This window comes from Tauraco erythrolophus, chromosome 1, assembly GCF_009769465.1.
Source record: "Tauraco erythrolophus isolate bTauEry1 chromosome 1, bTauEry1.pri, whole genome shotgun sequence".
NCBI lineage: Eukaryota > Metazoa > Chordata > Aves > Musophagiformes > Musophagidae > Tauraco > Tauraco erythrolophus.
Window position 1 is genome coordinate 99,998,995 of NC_141465.1, and position 15,672 is coordinate 100,014,666.

Consider the following 15,672-nt stretch of genomic DNA (forward strand, 5'->3'; position numbering starts at 1 on the left):
CACTAAGGGCAAATCCTGCCTGACTAATTTGGTGACCTTCTACGATGAGGTTACAGCATTGATGGATAGGGGAAGAGCAACTGATATTGTCTACCTGGACTTGTCCAAAGCATTTGATACTGTCACACATGACATCCTTGTCTCTAAACTGGAAAGACATGGTTTTGATGGATGGACCACTCAGTGGATAAGGAATTGGCTGGATGGTCACACTCAAAGAGTTGTGGTCAATGGTTCAATGTCCAAGTGAAGGCCAGTGATGACTGGTGTTCCTCAGGGGTCAGTACTGGGGTCAGTGCTATTTAACACCTTCGTTGGAGACATGGAGAGTGGGATCGAATGAACCCTCAGCAAGTGTGCTGACGACATCAAGTTGTGTGGTGTTGTGGACTCGCTGGAGGGAAGGGATGCCATTCAGAGGGACCTTGACAGGCTGGAGAGGTGGGCCTGTGAGAACCTCATGAAGTTCAACAAAGCCAAGTGCAAGGTCCTGCACGTCGATCAGGGCAATCCCAAGCACAAGTACAGGCTGGGTGGAGAATAGATTGAGAGCAGCCCTGAGGAAAAGGACTTGGGAGTGCTGGTGGATGAGAAGCTCAACATGAGCCGGCAATGTGCGCTGGCAGCCCAGAAAGCCAACCGTATCCTGGGCTGCATCCAAAGCAGCGTGGTCAGCAGGTCGAGGGAGGTGATTCTGCCCCTCTACTCTGCTCTAGTGAGACCTCACCTGGAATGCTGTGTTCAGCTCTGGAGTCCCCAACAGAAGAAGGACATGGAGCTATTGGAACGAGTCCAGAGGAGGGCCACAAAGATGATGAGAGGGCTGGAGCACCTCTCCTATGAAGACAGACTGTTTATCCAGTCTATAAAGCAACAATTTGTCATGAGGCTTTTATGGGAAACAGTGTTAAAGATTTCTGTTAAAATTTATTTTTATTGTACTTAAGTAAAATTTCTTCCAGCATCTGTATTCTTCTGTGTTCTCTCTGATACATCGAGTGGTCTGTTGGCAATCCATTGATTAGATATTCATCAGACGTATGGATCACAAAGCCTGATTATTCTAACTCTATGCTGTATATCAGCATTAGAAATTATTTATAATTATATTCCTATCTGGGAGAAAGCATAATGTCTCTTGATTGACAAGATCTGTTCTTAGATTTTTTTGTATTTCAGACATATTACAGATTTGATAATTCCAGAAAATGTCTGCTGTGAATGTGTTTTTATTATCTATAAAGAGAGTTCCAATGATAGTAAGCAGGTAGAATATTTTTTATCCTCTAACTATTACAAAGACTGTTAGACATCCTTTTTTTAACCTTATCATATTTCTTTTCACTCTGTCCCATTTATCATACAAAATCCTCAATGATATTGTGTCTTTTCTGATGATGTTCATGAGAGATGGTCCATTAAATGAAAGAACTCTAAACACTGGTGAAATATGTTGCTTTAATATGATGTTTCAACCATTTGATGAACTCTTAACAACTTCTCTTCAAGTAGATATGGAAAGATTTGGAAATCTTCAGCTAATTTTAAACAGCTTATCAAAAGCTTTCCCCGGTAGAGGGGACAGAGATTGTTATCCAGCAACACCTATCATGCATTATTAGGTCTCCATACAATGAAGTTATGCCCTGGAAACATACTAGAAATCGAAGCCAAATGAACTTCCAAAATTCTAGGTACATTAACAATTACCTAAAGCTATTAATATGACCAAAACTAGAATGAAACCTTTAGGTCAACTTTTATAGTCTTCATTTCCACTGGAATTTACTGCTATCATATAACACACTAGTTATCTTCCCAGCGGGAAGACTCCTTGAGTCAACACCTTTTTACAAAGTTGGATTTAAAAAGCTGTGTACCAATTATTATTTCCCATGGTGCACTCGCATTGAAAAGTATCTGTTCTGGAGAAACAGAAGCTTGAGATTCTCTTGCTTTCTACCTTTTTTCAAACTACATATGACTCATAACAATACTTGTATTCTAAACACAAGCCACTTCCCTAACACTTGCATTGTTTTTGTAAAGAGATTAATCTTTCTATTCCTTCCATTGCAGAGGTTATAGGCCTTAGGTTTTGCACAAAGCTTTGGTCCTCTGGAATAGAAGATGCTTTAAGATCAGGAGATGTTTTCGTTATTGCATTTGTTTTTTTCATAGAACTTAGTATTACTAGTAATAAGACTTACATTAAAAAACAGTACGGGAGAAGATATCAGCATGTTCATTTCTCCATTCCTTGTTCTGAAGTACAGAGTCAGTGGAACTCATTGTTTTTGGACTTACATGTGCAATCTAATGAAAACTACATGGTCAGTTATGGGCAGTTTTCATAGGTTGATATATAGCTCTGTGCATGATAAAACTGTATGAACTCTATACAAACTGTGCCATTAGTTCCTCTCAAGGTTGCATTCAAACTCATCAAAAAGTGGCCATCTGTGTTGATACTCCATCTTTCCTTTCATTTTCAAGGCCACTGGTAGCATCTTTTGATGATATATTGGAAATCCTTCAGCAGATGGTCCCCAATGATGTTTTCTCATATGCAGGTTCCTGGCAATCTCAACAAATTTTTATCACACATGATACATAGTATAGAAATGGTTTATTAAAAGATGATGTGTATCTGTATCTACACATATATGTGTGTGTGTTATTATTAATATTCCTGTGCAAATTAGTCATTAAAATCTATATAATTATGGAAATATTTTTAGTATGGGGTCTCCTTGTTTTTTTTTTCAAGTTATACAAATCTATGGGGAAATAAAGCATTTGTTCAAGAACTCTCTATGTTTAGGTCACATGGAATTAAAATAACAGTTAAATGTTGAGTATCAAAATTGGGAAAACATGGATCAGTGAGTATCAGATACCAAATTTTACAAACAAAGGATCTACAATGTCAAAAAGAGTTTTTCCACTTCAATATTATTTTTAGGCATGTGGAGGATTCAACGTGAATCTGTTACTGAATGACAAACAGAAGATGAATCCATCCAATCCCCAAGCCACTGTAGTCATATGCCAAGTGTCATTTTTTGAGGATAAGGACAGAAGTCTCAAAGCAAGATGCTGACAAAGAGAAATGTTATACAAAGGACCTAACATGTTAATATTCCCCTATGTGGGAACATTACACAGGCCAAAGAACAACCATGACATGTCCTACTCCTGGGGCAGCCTTCTCAACCCTTGCTGACTTTCTCAGAAATCCTGATCAGAATAAAATAGAAGCAAGCTTTGCTACCTCATCAAAACTAAATCAGCCATATGAACTAATCACCTTTGTATTTTCTCATCTCTGATGCTAAGCAGAAATTCAGGGATTGTTAGTCAGTATATGTGACACATCAGAAAATTCAAGTGGAATTTGAGCAACAATATAACATGCATAACAATGCTTAAAAAGACCTTAAGAATTGAATTAAGTAAAATAAGTATGGCATCACGTATTTAATTCACTAAAGTAAAAATGTGCAAATGAAGCTTCCTGTTGCACATTATAAGTAAGTTTTGCAGGCTGTTATGTTATTGATTTTACACATATGCATAACAGAAGAGGACATCTACTAGGTAATGATGGAAACAGGCATCAGAAATGGTTGTCCCAGATCACATCTGCAGGGATCAGCAAATATTAGTCAGTACTTAATAGTCCTTCAGATTTGGAAAGGTACACACCCAGACCACAATAAGAAAGTCTTCGTAAACCTCAGAAATACAGAGAATTTTTTTGTCCGCCAGTAGTTCTAACCCAAATGATGATTAGAAACTGACAGAGAGAAAAACACAATTCCAGTCTCTGAAATTCTGTCTTTGCTGAATGCTTTGTTAATTGTTTTATGCATCTATATTGGCATATAACCTTAGTGATTCCTGTCTTTCAGGCAGTCCACACATCATGCAGACTTCAAGTTTAGATGCTGAAGTCACTAGGTAAAACACCACACAAAAAACCAAACAACAAAATATCAGTGTTTTATGAAAACTACCATACATTTCTCCCTATTAGGTGGATCTGCGTTTACAGAGTCAACAATAAGAGGATATATAATAATTAGAAATCAGCAGCCAGCAATTTATCCATTTCTCATTCTGAGGATGTAATTTTGTTCTCCATTCTGGACATTTACTTTGAAAGATCATCAGTATGTCTTATGAATAAAGCTGGACTGAATCTTTGGACTGAACTCTTAAAGGAAGGAGAGAACTAAAATATTCTCATAGTAAAAGTTATAGGGATGTCAGCAACTAGTGAAACATAACAGCAGCAGATGTCTTGGGCAACACAAATGATGCTGAGGACCTAATATCTGCACTATATACAGTTTGGATGCTTTACTTAAAATTAGGTCTTATCTGGTCCTGTGGACTGAATATCATCCTGGAGCGGGAGCACATTGAGCTCCTGGAACACAGTTTTGAGTTTATTTTTATCTGAATGGATTAAATGTGTATTCTCCAGAATGAGAATCTAAGTACAGGAAGTGGATATGATCAAGAGATTTACTGCAGAAGTATTCCTCTGATCCAAAGTAAAATATTGATGTAGACGTATGGACAGGCAATTTCTTCTTTGGTTATAGTGACAGATTCAAGTAGCTGTCAAAATATGAGATATTCACAATTGTTTTTTTTCCACACTATATAAAGTGATGAAGTCTATTCAGTGGTTTTCTTGTTCTTTATTTTTCTTTTATTTTTAAATAAATAATACACTTTCATGAGCTGTCACTCAAGCCATCTTTTCTTTTTGGTGTGTGCTATAAATATTTTGTTGAGTTTAGATATAATTATTTCTCATTTGAAAGAATCCAAACATGAGAAACACAGAAAAACACACATAATTTAACCTAAAAAAGTCTACCATGATCTGCTGGGTTATTTGGCAAATAGCTAAATGCCTACACAGCTGCTCATTTGTTCCCCCACTCCCTCAGGGAATAGGGAGGAAAAATAGGAAGAACAGAAGCAAGGAAGGTCGTTGATCAAGATCAAGACAGGGAGATAGCTTATCGATTACCATGTGGACAAAAGAAACTTGGCTTGAGGAAAATTAATTTATCGCCAAGTAAAATAAATATTTAATTACTGATTGAGGTAGTGGGAAATAAAAAGTCAAACAATAAAATATTTCTTCTCTTCTCTTTCCCAGGCTCAACTTCACTTCTTCAGACTCCTCTCCCCACCCCAAGTGATGCAGGGGGATGAGGTGAGGGGGTTACAGTCAGTACGCAGAGATTTGTTTCTGGTACTCTTCCGTCCTCATACTCCTTCTCCCGCCTCATACTCCTTTCCATTCTTCCACTGTGGTCTCTTCAACGGGCTGCAGGGGATATCTGCTCCAGCATCTGGAGCACCTCTTCCTCCTGGAACCAGCTGTGTCTGACACAGGGTAGGTCTCACCTCTTCTTGCAGAGGCTACCCTGGCAGCCCCTCACTACCAACCCCTGGACACACCAACTCAATACACATGAATATTCTCTTTTCCTGATAGCTCTAAAAGGTAGAGGTTAAAGAATTAGCATCCCTTTTCACCTGCCCTTTTCAAGTCCTCTTAAAAGAAGTATCATATAAGAATAACGGAGAAGAAATGGTTATACTGTATTCCATGGTAGTCTGGACTGAGCTGGAATTCTACAGGCAGTTTTGGGTAGCAGATTTAAAATATATATATATATAATTGGAGAGAGTTCAAATGAGAGACAATGAAATAATAAAAGGTTTGAAAAAGAATTCATTTGAGAAAAGGCTAAGTGAACTGGGCATGTTCATTCTACAGCCAAAGAAGACTGAAAAGGCGTATAATTGTCCTTGAATCTGAAAAGCTGTATTTTAAGGAAGACAGGGACCAATTACTACCCTTAGCCAGTAAGAATAGAAAGAGGAGTAATGGGTTCCAGTTACAGAAGACAATTTTGGATCAAATATTAGAAAAACTTAAAAGCTATGCTAAGAGTCAGGGAAAAGACTGAGTTGGAGGGGGTGAAGTGGAATTGGTCTCGATAGAGATACTCAAGGTTAGATTTTGACACCCCTTCATAGAAATGTTTTAGGGGTCCTGAAGTCAAACTTGCTGGACTGCAGTAGTCTTGACCAAATTAACCTTCTAGATCAAATAATTTCTGTATGTGATTATGTGCCTTGTGAAAGGAAAGCATTCTGGCAGTTCAAAAAATAAGCTTTTTTTTTTTTCGAAAAACAGAGTGCATTATGTCTGTACACTGGGGAAGGGAGTTGGAAACAGGAGGTGGTGCAATCCTGATACGTCTGTTTACTTTCATGAAGTTGTTGCTTTGATGCACATTCCAGGATGATTAATTTCTTAAATTCTTTATTTGTTATTAATTCATTATGTATGCAGGATTCTAGACACAAAGTGGTGAATAAAGTTTTCTATTTAACAACAGGATGCAAATAGCAAGAACTGACAACTTCCTTATATTATCTCATCAATGTATTACATTCCCAACTGAGAAAGTAAGAGGAACGTTAAGTCTCCATACTCAGTCAGCTTCCTACTGGGGATACATGTGGATAACTTTGACTTGTTGTAGCATGCAGTCTACCACGTTCTCTAAATCAATGTTATCAACCGCTCTCTTACCATTATTGTCTTTTTTCCCCTAAGGAGAAATGATTTGAAAATACTGTATGATTTTGCATACAAACACCTCTGTTCTGAAATGAGATTTACATATATATTTAACCCAAAACCCCCCAAGAATCATCCAGTAGTCATTGGGACACGTGCACACAGAAATATAACTGGAAATATATTGTTAAAAGACTAGAGTCTTAAACAGTTTCTGTTTTTGAAACGACCCTTTTTCTCTGTGTACAATTCATTGAAAACATATTAAATAGGCTAACCAGTACATATAATTAATCCTCAATCAAAAGCTGGCATTAAGCTCTTGCATACTGTTGTTCTATGTGACTCAGAATCCAAACCTCAATGTAGATGCAGAACTCTGATTTTATTCTCATGGGTAGTTATATTATACTGATGTAAATCAGTTGTGTTCAATGGAGTTACACTTTAATTATACTGGTTATTTATATTTATTGTTACAATAAAGCCAGCCTCTCTGAAGACGAAACTTCTATCTGATGAGGTAAACTTAAATCCCATACCTGCACACCTCTGAATTGATTCTTGCAGCATGAAGCCATCTCTGTTAAAATATATATTTCAGGTATTGAGTTATATTTTATTTCTGACATCTGGCCCACACAGTCTGACATCTATTGGATGATTTTATTTCATTTCATATGTGTTAACTTTTTCAATTGTTACTTTCAGGTTTTCTTACCGTTGCGTTCCTTATCTTCCCCAGCTTTTTCCTTTTACATTCAGGTATTGACGCAGTTTCGCCCCGGTTTGCCACTCCAGGCATTGTCCATCTTGCAGGAATTCTGTCAGTGCTCCCTGAGGCACACAATTCTCCCTATCAGCTTGCCTCACAGACCCAGCAGAATTGAACATTTCAGAAGCTAATCTCAACCACTGCTTACCTCCCAACCATTCATTTTCATGACAGACCTGTAGTATGATGAAACACATTCTGTTATTTTCTTCTTATTCATCATTCTGCTGCACGGTCAGAGAGTAAACTGTGACATCTTAGATTATGCTTTGCATCATCAAAAGCTAGAGAAAAATATAAGTGCATTTCTTTGTATGGGCATCTTTGGCAACATGCAGTCATATAAACTAGACCCAAATGCGAGTTTAGATTTCCTCTATTGCATTTTCCCCAAGCATGAAAAATATCTTTGATTTTCATACAAAGACCCATTTTTATCTTCACCTATAATACATTTCCAACACTCCTGTCTCTCTTCCATTAGTTTCTACGCCTATCTTGTTGCTTGTAAGGTTATATGATAGTAACATTTCCAGAAATGTGTTCTCTCACTCTTTGTAGGCAATATTGATATTGCTTACCAATGATGTGAAGGTAGTTAGTCAGTTCCATCTCTAAAGAAAATCTACTATTACTACGTAGAATAAAATATTGCATGGAATAGGTAATACTCACCTCATATTCTGAATGTTTTCCTTGTTTCAGTAATTTCCATAATAGCAAGTAAAAGAATAATAAAAAAAAAAGGTATCTACATTATTGTGTCATGTACTCGGTGTAGTAACTGCCTGTTAAACAGTATGTGTTATAACAATTATAAAGGAAACTGTCATGTTTTGTTCAGCTCTGAATCTACAGTGAAAACAGCAGCCAAAGGGTTAAACTGAAAAGCTGTAAGGGAAAAGGAAGGAAAAAGAGATTTGAGAAGAATCTGTGATGGATCTGTTCCTTGCAGTTCTTCATAGACTTGCTGAGAGGGGTATTTTTTGTTTTGTTTTATTTTCTTTCCCTCTCTCAATGCAGCCTCATCTTTGGTTTCTGGAACCCGAGAATTAAGAATTATATTTTCTTTTGTTGTTTTTCTTTTTCTTGCTGTCTCAAAAGCTTATTAATAATTTTCACCCAAAGGTTCAGAACACTTACTTTCATAGAGACCTCTTCCTGCAATCTTGTTCATTGCAAGAGAATTGTACCTAACATTAGTCTACCTACCAGCCAGGGAAACACAGGTTTCTTTTTTAATTACTATTTTATATGAAAACTGGTGAAAGAGGATTCAGCTATTTAGCAAGAGAGAGTTACTATCAGTCATTTACACCAACAAGACAAATCTGTTTGATGTCTTTTTTGTTCTGGTCTGAAATGAACAGGTCAATTGTGATTAGACCATTAGCACTAGTAGCCTCACTGCAAAATGGAAGAGTTTAGATTTCTATATAAGAAGATCAGAGAAAAGAAATACAGAAAATTAGTTGAATTAAGACAAAGCTTTGATATATGATGTTGGAGGAAGCTTTGTCTCTCCTTTAACAGAGCTGTAAGACCCCGCCTAGAGTACTGGAAGAAACAATGCCCATAAACATTCCTGACATTAATGCCAATCAGCACAGAACGACCTGCATGCTTACTATTGCATTCCCTGATCCTCCAAACATAGTGGTCACATCTAAAATACCTGGTAGAAATGATCTCTATACTAACATGAAGTATGGATGGAAATTCTTTAGAGATCAATCATTCTAGCATTTAACAGTATGGAGAACTGAGCTCAGTACATGAGAATCCTCCCTGGTAATACGTGGCTTACTAGTACTTAAGTCTCCTTAAGGAATGTATGTTCTTGTCGCACACACAATTTCCTGCATTTTACATGTAAAGCCCTGTATTCCTGGAATTTGACATCTAATTTCTTTTAAAATTAAGAGAATATTATTTTTTTCCTCAAAGTTAGAAAAGAGTTTCTATTACTGCTTCATATATCTGCAGTCATTTTGTGTATCTACACTATCTACCTAGTATAGACTCATTGTTTCTTTGTTGAAGCAGATCCAAAGCTCCCTCAGCCATCAGAAGGCCATAGGAACCTGATTATGGATCGGCTTGGACTAACTGATTGGTTACCTGGTCTGAGTCTGGCCCTTACCCTCAGGATGGTTGTGTCTAGTGTACAGGGTATCTTGGAAAAGATGAGAAAAACAGTCTAATCAATATTCCTTATCTTAACATCCAAACATAGCCACTTATCCAGCCTCCCACAGCCCAACACAGAGTCATGCTGTTATTGCTACTTCTTTGAGAGCACTGCTGATGGGATTAGGATGCAACACTTTGCAGAAGTTGTCTTATCCCTACATCTTTATTTCTAAGAACTGACAGTGGTTGCCGTCATGTTGTCGTTATGCAGCAGCTGTCTTCCATATGGGACCTTCATTCAGTAGTAGCCTGATTCTTTAGTGCAGCCTTGAGACTGCAAGTTTGGTGCTATTACTGTTGCTACTGCTCCTGTGGCTCCTTATTTCAGGTTAAGAGAAGATGCGTGTATAAAGGAGAGGAGGTGGCAAAGAAAGGTTCATTGGGAGATTCATTAAACTGAGCTGTGGAAAACTTAGGAATCAGCAATAACTGATGCTTCCAAGGTTGGAAGCAGGTTGGAAGCTGGAATTAAGGACAACAGAAAGGGCTTCTTCAAATACATTGCAGATAAAACTAACACTAGAGGCAATGTAGGCCCACTGGTGAATGAGGCGGGTGCCCTGGTGACAGAGAATAAGAAAAAGGCAGAGTTACTGAATGCCTTCTTTGCCACAGTCTATACTGCTGGAGACTATTCTGATGAGCCCCGGAACCCTGAGTCTCCTGAGGAAGTCAGGATAGAGGAGGAGTCTACCCTGGTTGATGAGGACTTGGTTAGGGACCAGTTAAGCAACCTGGCCATCCATAAATCCCTGGGTCCTGATGGGATGCACCCGCGGGTGCTGAGGGAGCTGGCAGATGTCATTGCCAGGCTACTCGCCATCATCTTTGTTAAATCGTGGGGAATGGGAGAGGTGCCTGAGGACTGAAGGAAAGCAAATGTCACTTCAGTCTTCAAAAAGGGCAAGAAGGAAGACCAGATAACTATAGACCGGTCAGCCTCACCTCCATCCCTGGAAAGATAATGGAACAACTTATCCTTGGTGCTGTATTTAGGCATATCAAGGATAAGAGGGTCATTAGGGGCAGTCAACATGACTTCACTAAGGAGAAGTCGTGCTTGACAAACCTGATAGCCTTTTATGAGGACATCACCCAGTGGGTGGATGATGCTAGAGCAGTGGATGTGGTCTATCTTGACTTCAGTAAAGCATTTACTGAAGATCCATCCGCGGGTCCTGAAGGAACTGGCGGATGAAGTTGCCAAGCCACTGACCATTGTATTTGAGAAGTCGTGGCAGTCTGGCGAGGTCCCCGATGACTGGAAGAGAGAGAACATAACCCCCATATTTAAAAAGGGGAACAACGAGGACCCGGGCAACTACAGGCCGGTCAGCCTCACCTCTGTGCCTGGCAAGGTCATGGAGCAGATTCTCCTGGGAACCATGCTAAGGCACATGGAGAGCAAGGAGGTGCTGGGTGACAGCCAACATGGCTTCACCAAAGGCAGATCGTGCCTGACCAACTTGGTGGCCTTTTATGATGGGGTGACAGCATTGGTGGACAAGGGTCGACCAACGGATATCATCTACCCGGACTTGTGCAAAGCTTTTGACACTGTCCCACACGACATTCTTCTCTCTAAACTAGAGAGGCATGGGTTTTATGGATGGACCACTCGGTGGATGAGGAATTGGCTCAATGGCCGCACTCAGAGAGTAGTGGTCAACGGCTCAATGTCCAAGTGGAGACCGGTCACGAGTGGCGTCCCTCAGGGGTCCGTGTTGTGCCCGGTCCTCTTCAACATCTTTGTCGGTGACGTGGACAGTGGCATGGAGTGCACTCTCAGCAAGTTCGCCGATGACACCAAGCTGTGTGGTGCCGTCGACATGCTGGAAGGGAGGGATGCCATCCAGAGGGACCTCGACAGGCTGGAGAGGTGGGCCCTGCCAACCTCATGAAGTTCAACCAGGCCAAGTGCAAGGTCCTACGTCTGGGTCGTGGCAATCCCAGGCACAAATACAGACTGGGTGGTGAATGGATCGAGAGCAGCCCTGAGGAGATGGACTTGGGAGTACTGGTGGACGAGAAGCTCAATATGAGCCGGCAATGTGCTCTTGCGGCCCAGAAGGCCAACCGCATCCTGGGCTGCATCAAGAGGAGCGTGGCCAGCAGGTCAAGAGAGGTGATTCTTCCCCTCTACTCTGCCCTCGTGAGACCTCACCTGGAGTACTGCGTCCAGTTCTGGAGCCCCCAACATAAGAAGGACATGGACCAGTTGGAGAGGGTCCAGAGGAGGGCCACGAAGATGATAAGAGGGCTGGAGCACCTTTCCTATGAGGACAGGCTGAAAGAGTTGGGGCTGTTCAGCCTGGAGAAGAGGAGGCTCCGGGGTGACCTTATAGCGGTCTTCCAGTACCTCAAAGGGGGCCTACAAGAAAGATGGGGAGAGGCTGTTCAGGAGGGCCTGGTGTGATAGGACAAGGGGTAATGGTTTTAAAATAGAGGGAGGTAGATTCAGGTTGGATATTAGGAAAAAATTTTTTCCCATGAGAGTTGTAGAACACTGGAACAGGTTGCCAGACAGGTGGTGGATGCTCCATCCCTGGAGACGTTCAAGGCCAGGTTGGACGAGGCCCTGAGCAACCCGATCTAGTTGGAGATATCCCTGTTCCTTGCAGGGGGGTTGGACTAGATGACCTTTGAAGGTCCCTTCCAGCCCTAACCATTCTATGATTCTAAGAGAAGTAATGAAGATGAATCACAACTCTGAAAACTAATTTTGATTTCTCTGAGTGGTAGCAACATCACAGAAGAAAATTCTAGAGGACTATGTCCTCACTTTGGTACACACTAAATTATGTTTCATTGATGCATTTTCAGTGTGAAGTCCACATTACAACTAGCTATCACTCTCTGCTTCTTGGTATAGACTCTCCTATCATCTCTAGTTAGGGAGATTTGCCCTTGTCTGTTTTCTCCTGCTTTGATAAGCATACACATAGCCAGGTTGTAATATTCTCGTCTACCATGTTCGTTTGTCTGAGAAGTATCAGAAAATGTCATTACATGTAATATCGTTGGATTACAAGGCAAGCCAGCCAGGTGAGACAGAATCATGACATATAAAATAATTTCCCTCCATAGCGACAGTTTTCAAACAGCAGGCTCTTGAAAGTCCAGACTAACTCCAAGAAATCTGCAAGTCTTAGATTACTTAGATTAGACATAAGGAAGAAATTTTTCACTCAGAGGGTGGTGAGACACTGGAACAGGTTGCCCAGAGAAGTTGTGGATGCCCCATCCCTGGGAGTGTTCAAGCCAGGCTGGATGAGGCTTTGGGCAACCTGGTGTAGAGGAGGGTTTCCCTGCCCATGGCAGGGGGGTTGGAACTAGGTGATCTTTGAGGTCCCTTCCAACACAAACCATTCTATGATTCTATGATTCTATGATTTGACACAGTCTCGCACTACATCCTTAGAGCTAAACTGAGGAAGGATGATCAGACAGTGAGGTGGATGGTGAACTGGCTGAAGGATAGCAGTCAGAGAGTAGCGGTCAATGGGACAGAGTCCAGTTGGAGGCTTGTATCCAGTGGAGTCCCTCAAGGGTCAGTACTGGGACCAGTATTGTTCAACATATTCGTCAATGACTTGGATGAGGGAATAGAGTGCATGGTCAGCAAGTTTGCTGATGACACTAAGCTGGGAGGAGTGGCTGACACACCAGAAGGCTGTGCTGCCATTCAGAGAGACCTGGCTGGAGAGTTGGGCGGGGAGAAATTTAATGAAATAAAATTATATCCCTGTTCCTTGCAGGGGGGTTGGACTAGATGACCTTGAAGGTCCCTTCCAGCCCTAACCATTCTATGATTCTATGATTCTATGAAATATAACAAGGGCAAGTGTAGAGTCTTGCATCTGGGTAATAACAACCCCATGTACCAGTACAAGTTGGGGACTGAACTGTTGGGGAACAGCACAGGGGAAAAGGACCTGGGGGTCCTGGTGGACAGCAGGATGATCATGAGCCAGCAATGTGCCCTTGTGGCCAAGAAGGCCAATGGCATGCTGGGGTGTATTAGAAGGGGTGTGGTTAGTAGGTTGAGAGAGGTTCTCCTCCCCCTCTGCTCTGCCCTGCCCTGGTGAGGCCACATCTGGAATATTGTGCCCAGTTCTGGGCCCCTCAGTTCAAGAAGGACAAGGAACTGCTTGAGAGAGTCCAGCGCAGGGCCACAAAGATGACTAAGGGAGTGGAGCATCTCCCTTATGAGGAAAGGCTGAGGGAGCTGGGTCTCTTTAGCTTGGAGAAGAGGAGACTGAGGGGGGATCTCATGAATGTTTATAAATATGTAAAGGGTGACTTTCATGAGGATAGAGCCAGGCTCTTCTCAGTGGCATCCAATGGTAAGACAAGGGGAAATGGATATAAGCTGGAACATAGGAGATTCCGCTTAAACATGAGGAAGAACTTCCTCCCAGTAAGGGTAGCAGAACACTGGAACAGGCTGCCCAGAGAGGTTGTGGAGTCTCCTTCTCTGGAGATGTTCAAAACCCGCCTGGACGCGTTCTTGTGTGATCTGATCTAGGTGGTCCTGCTCCATCAGGGGGATTGGACTAGATGATCCTTTGAGGTCCGTTCCAATCCCTGGCATTCTGTGATTCTGTGATTCTGATATACATTTTGTATTTAAAGATTGGTCCAGTACCTTGTCCTAATTTCTTGTTTCAAACTCTGCTGAAGTCACTGTAAATATTCCCATTGAATTCAAGCAAATTTCAGTCCCAACTTTAAAAGTAGTATCATAGCTATTTCCTTACTTGGTGAATATTGAGCTAGTGCCTTACAGGGTGCTATGAGGCATAATGCATCTTTCTACGGTGTCCTAATCCCAATGCTGATTGAATTATGCAGATATAACAGATAGTACATAAGAGGCTGAAATTTTCTCCCCTTCTTTTTTTTTTTTTTTTCCCTGAGACTACATGAAAAGGTTCATTGTGGCCAGAGGCTCAACACAACTAAAATTAACATCTAGGTACAGACATAAGCAAGAATGGAAAGATATAGAACACTTTAAAGAGTATTTAGCTAAAGCTAGAAATATTTAAGACTGCAGGGCTTGAAGAAATTTATACTAGAGCAGTTACAGGACTTTCCATCATTATCTCTCAGCTGCTACTTATAATCTTTGAGAAGTGAGGAGGTTTGGTTTAGGTATTACAGAACTAGTGAATGATACTCCTCAGTTAAACCAGCTTTTAATAAAGAGGAAAAGAGAAACCTATGAAAACTTATACTAGTTAACATAAAAACAACACACAGAAAGATGTTGCTAGCTAATTATTAAACAAATAGTGTGTAAGTACAAAGAATATAATAGTGAAATAAGGATCAGAAATCACAGATTTGTCAACAGCAAACTAGGCAGTACTATCTCAATTCCATTTTTTCAGAGGTGAGAAGGATGGGGTAGAGTTTAGAGAAATCCACGAGAATCCTTATTTAGAAAAAGCTGCTGACATAAACTTATAAGAAACCAAAGAAATGTGTTCTAGGTGTAATGATTGTGAAGTGAATGCACAGCTATTTAAAAGTAAGTAAGAAAGTAAATAAATAAATAAATAAATATTTAAAAAGTGTCTTCATGGATAGCTATCTTTTCAAACTGGAAAAATATTTCAAGTGAGGTCTTCCAGGGCATACCTCCATTCCACAATGCAGTGCTTTGTTATCGATAGCTAAGCTAACGTAATACTATTCGAAGGCATCTCAGGAAGACAGCCTCTCCATTGTCAATTACTTGTTTTACAGATGCTTTTCTGATTTTAGACATAATTTACTCAAAACTAACAGCGGTATGTCTATCTAGCATGGCATTACACTGCATATCCAATGACCTGGCCTTGGAAAAAAATACTATTTATTATTTACATTAATGTCTTGTATGGTGAAACAGAAAAACTCACTTAAATATGTGGGTTATCTTCAACCTTGGCAGGATTATAAAATATATGAAGAATAGAATTAGAATTTAGAATGATCATGATCAATTGGAGAAATGGGCTGAAACTGATAAGAGTAAATTCAATATAAATGTAGGAGAAATACTGCATTAAAAAGAAATCAAATGTGAAAATCT